Source organism: Sinocyclocheilus rhinocerous, unplaced genomic scaffold (assembly GCF_001515625.1).
Source record: "Sinocyclocheilus rhinocerous isolate Xijiao unplaced genomic scaffold, SAMN03320098_v1.1 scaffold1393, whole genome shotgun sequence".
Taxonomy (NCBI): domain Eukaryota; kingdom Metazoa; phylum Chordata; class Actinopteri; order Cypriniformes; family Cyprinidae; genus Sinocyclocheilus; species Sinocyclocheilus rhinocerous.
In genome coordinates this window covers 47,517-52,346 of record NW_015625613.1, presented here as the reverse complement: position 1 = coordinate 52,346, position 4,830 = coordinate 47,517, and positions in this window count along the sequence as shown.

Sequence of the window (4,830 nt, the reverse complement as noted above, 5' to 3'; positions counted from 1 at the left end):
TAAATGCAAGTGTTAAGAGATTTATTTAAGAGATAAAGTGCTTTATATAAGCTTTACTTATTCAAAATTGGTGTATTTATTTCCGTTTTACAAGAGTTTTGCCTTTTTTCAAGAAAATGACAGACAAGTTGACATTTATTTGTGGTAATCAGCATTATGCCACAAATGCTGGAAGTTGAGTTTTATTTGTATTGAACCCGCACTGTAAAATTAATTTAAGGCCACAGTCGTTCTCGATTGCTTGAATCAGGCCATTTTCATGGTAATTTGATAAGGCACGCTTATAAAATCTAACCGATGGAATATTAACAGAAGTCTGTGCTCCATTTTCTTTGACATTTCTATTCACTATTTAGTCAGTGAACATAAACGTATCGCAACAAGCAGGTTAAACATTAGACATCATCCAGGCTGTCACTAACACTGTGCATTGTGGTGTGTCTTAAAACTGGTTCGTAAACAGGTGAAAGGTTAAAGTACTTTATAAACCACTATGGTCTGTTAAACATTGATAGAATGGGGTGGACGGCTAACTTACCAGAAACAAATTCAATCATTGGTTTTGTTTTGAACAATGGCTTACGCATTTATAGTCCAAGAGTTAATTAAAGACTAGTTATGTCATAGCTTCTATCAGTTCAGAAATTATGAATCTCACATAAATCCTGAGACTAGAAGTAGAAGGAAATGAACAAAAGAGCAGTTTGAATTGTCTGACTTTAGGTTTGCTGCCATAGTAACCCCATGGAAATGGTTTGTTTCTCTCTACTTCCTTTTTTGTTGTTGTTGCTTCCTCATTGCTTTTGTATTGCTGTTTGTTGAATTGAATTTCATCTTATTTGGTTTCTTTTCAGGGGATTCAGATATAATAATCCACAAATTAACCATTGAAAACTCACGCTGGTTAACTATTAATCTGAATTTTGGGGCTACAGGTGCCACTCAATGTCTGCGGTGGGGATAGTTCACCCAAAAATGAAAATCTGCCATCATTTACTTACCCTCATGTTGTTTCAAACCTGTATGAGTTTCTTTCTTCTGTGGAACATAAAAGAAGATATTTTGAAGAACCCTGGTAACCAAACAGTTGATTGACTTCCATGGTATTTTTCCCCCCATAGAAGTCAATGGATACGTCAACTGTTTGGTTACCAACATTCTTCATGATTTTCTTCTTTTGTGCTCACCAGAAACTCATACATGTTTAAAACAACCTGAGGGTGAGTAAACAGAATCTTCATTTTTTTGGGGGGGGTGAAATATTTTGTTTAAGGAAATGTCAAAAAAGATTTGAACCGTTTTAATGTAATTTTAAACGTAAACACCATTAATTTAGTATATCAGTGTTGGCGTTAGTGACCATTTGAGAAGCTATTTAATGTGTGGCCTTTTGTAACTACCTACTTCCTCATCGAAACTGCTGACTCTATTTGGAGAACTGTGTGTTTCCATATATTTTTTGAAGCAGTAACAAGTTTAGAGGAGCTAAAAACAAACAAGTGCAGTGTTTGCTGCATAATATATATATACGTATATTAAGAATCATCGGCATTTAATCTTTGTTTTTACTTCTGTGAAGTTAGTCAAACATGACTAAAATGACTTCAAAACAAACCTGTTGAACAAATGCGACTTTTTAAATGAAATTCCAATTTAAAATGAGCAGGGTGTACCGTATGAGCTGGTAAAATAAGCATCTTTTCTACTCACGGAGAGCTGTCAGAGTACAGAAGCATTAGTAAACAGTGAGGTAATCACAAGCCACTCACTGTTATTGCACATTTCAGGCTCGGCTTTACTGTGCTGTATAACAGCTGCCACTGTTTGCTGTGTGAAGCGCACCAATAGCGTCCTAAAGCACGCTGAAAAGAAGAGAGAGGGAGAAGACGGGCCATTTGTGTGTTCGTCTGGTTATTTGCTTTTACTGGACTGCCACTGTTGTTATGGTTACACATCCTGTGTGTGTGTTCTGGCGAAGAAGACGAGCGCAGCGAAATGGACTATAAAGTTAATTTAACTCTTAGATGTGACAGTGGCTTCTACGCCACAGATATTAAGCATATAGTAACGTAAAGACTTCTGTCGAGTGGAATGACAGAGCAATTTTCTTGTCAATTTGATCAGATTTTCCTGTGGCATTTGGCAGGGCCCACACTTCCTCCTTTGGACCAAATTGCGACATGTGATATCTTAAAGTGCCATCTTCCCACACATATCCCCGTTATGTTTATTTTGAGTTATGGTGGTCGTTATATTTATATAACTTGTCAGGATGTGGATAAGTTGTGAAGTGTGAGAATGAGAAGATCACATTATGTTTTTAGCTCAGAACTAAAGCACTTTTAGGGTGGATCACAGAGGTGGGGTCTTTTTTTTATATTTCATCACATATGTCTTGTAACAGTATGAATAATACAGAAAACAAGAATAGCCACTTGTACTTTTTCGTATTTTTCTTGAAATGAATTTATATTTATTTTACTATGGCTTAAACTAGATTACATTTTTACTTAAATGAGAAGTATTGTCACCAAATGACATGTGGCACGGATTGTTGAAATATCATCTTAAAGGGGTAGTTGAAAGATAGAAATAATATTATTAAATAAAAAGCTGACACTGGGGATGCACTTTTTTTAAAAAGGTACACACTTTTGTACCTTACTTACCCCTAGAAGGTGCATATTAGTACCTTAAAGGCACATATTAGCACCTCAAGTGTACGTATCTTAATAGTACATATTAGTAGCTTTCGAAAGGGTACTGCCGCAGTAACAGCTTTTGTACCTTTTTTTCTGAGAGTAAATAAGAAAAACAGTTGATGCATTCTTTAAAATCTCTTCAGAAGAAAAAAGACATGGTTGTTGTTGCTGTGGCCTGTAGATCGCTCTCTGGGTTTTTATGGTGCGATTCGTTGTAAATCTGCTTTGAAAGAGTATGTACTGCCAAAAGCACTATACAAATGATGCCAAGTCATTTGATCAGGCTTCACAACAAACTTATATTTGCATATTGGGATATCTTGTAGTGTGTTTGCACTGGTTTATGAAAAGGTTAAGGGAGGCTGCAGTCAGTTAAACCTTAAAGGGGTCATATGATGCGATTTCAATTTTTCCTTTCTCTTTGGAGTGCTACAAGCTCTTGGTGCATAAAGAAGATCTGTAAAGTTGCAAAGACTAAAGTCTCAAATCCAAAGAAATATTCTTCATAAAAGTTAAGAGTCAACCACGCCAACCTAAAACGGCTCGTTCTAACACTCCCCCACATTTCTACGTCACGATGTGGGAAGATTTGCATAACACAGCCCAAATGTTCACGCAAAGAAAGAAAGCGTAACTTTTATTCTGGCCAATCAGAGCACACCTCACTTTTCAGACCGATGTGCTTTGTAAAAATCGACGTGTTTTAGAAAGGCGGGCATAGAGGAGAAACAATAATGTACAGTGTGTGGAAAATAATGTGCTTTTTGAACCTTAAACCGCATAAACACATTTCATTACACCAAATACACAAAATAATGTTCTTTTTAACATCATATGACCCCTTTAAGAGTTATAAAGGGGTTGATTAACATGAGTTAAGGGGAAAATTTGGCAAACAGTTCAAGTGCATTTGGGTTCCTAATTCTTTAGCAATGCTCAATGTATGAAGCAGGCAATGCATAGGTTTATGTAATGCACGACAGTCATGCACCTGTGTAACACTCAATAAGATCTTACTGCACTCCATTAAACTGGCCAGCTCACAGATCTTGAAGCTGACAATGTCACTGGAAACGCAGGACAAATTTGAATTTCTATAGACAGCTATCGGTTGCTTCAGACTTTGTTTTGTCATATGCATAGCTGTCTTGGCGATTCAGGTCAGATCTCAGTGTTGTTGTGTGAAATATCTCTGTGTATGCCAAATATGAACTTAATCCTGGTCCGAGTATTTACAAAACAGCATTTTTTCTTAGGTATGTGATGAAGTGATTTTGAAATGCAAGCATATGAGGAACGTCAGAGCTTATATTCTTGTGATTTTGTGGTGCAATCGGTAGAGAAAACATCAAGTTCAATACAACTGTTTTTTTTTTTTTCACAATTTGCATTTATTACATTATTTTGGTCAATTGAAATAGTTTCCATCATTTCGTGTCAACACTTCTTGATTTTTTTCAAAGGCCATGACACATGTTGATAAATAAGTAAAAAATACATTGTTGCTATACCTTCAATAAATACTTAATAAATATATTAGTTAGGTCTATACAATTACAAAAAACATTGCAAACAAAGCAAACTATTCTACAGAAATACTGTATTGTTACAGTCCCTGATAAAAGACACGTTTCCTTGAGTAAGGACCCAACCAGGGTTGTCAAAACATTAACTTGACAGCTCTTGTCCAATATAAATATATGGTTTTTAGGTTTGTTTCTTAGTTTTCTTGTACAAAACAGGTACCTAACATCATAATGCTTTGGTTAAAATGCTACATGGAAACATTCACCCGGTATTGATTTGTAAAGTGCATTCTTTGTGAGTGAATGTATGGTCATTTTCTTAAGTTTGTCACATTGTTGGTAGATATACACAAGTTGCAAATTATTTGGGGAACTGACTTCTTCCAAAAATGGCCAGAAATTCCTTTAAAAAGTCAACCCCCTAATTCACACACTGGATATATGATATATATATACATACATAATTCTATATCCACACCCATATATATATATATATATATATATATATAATTACACAAGCTCTGCTTATGCCACTAGCATAGGCTATGATATTTTAAGGCACTTGTCTGCAATGCTTACTGCCAAAAAAAAAAAAACGTCGA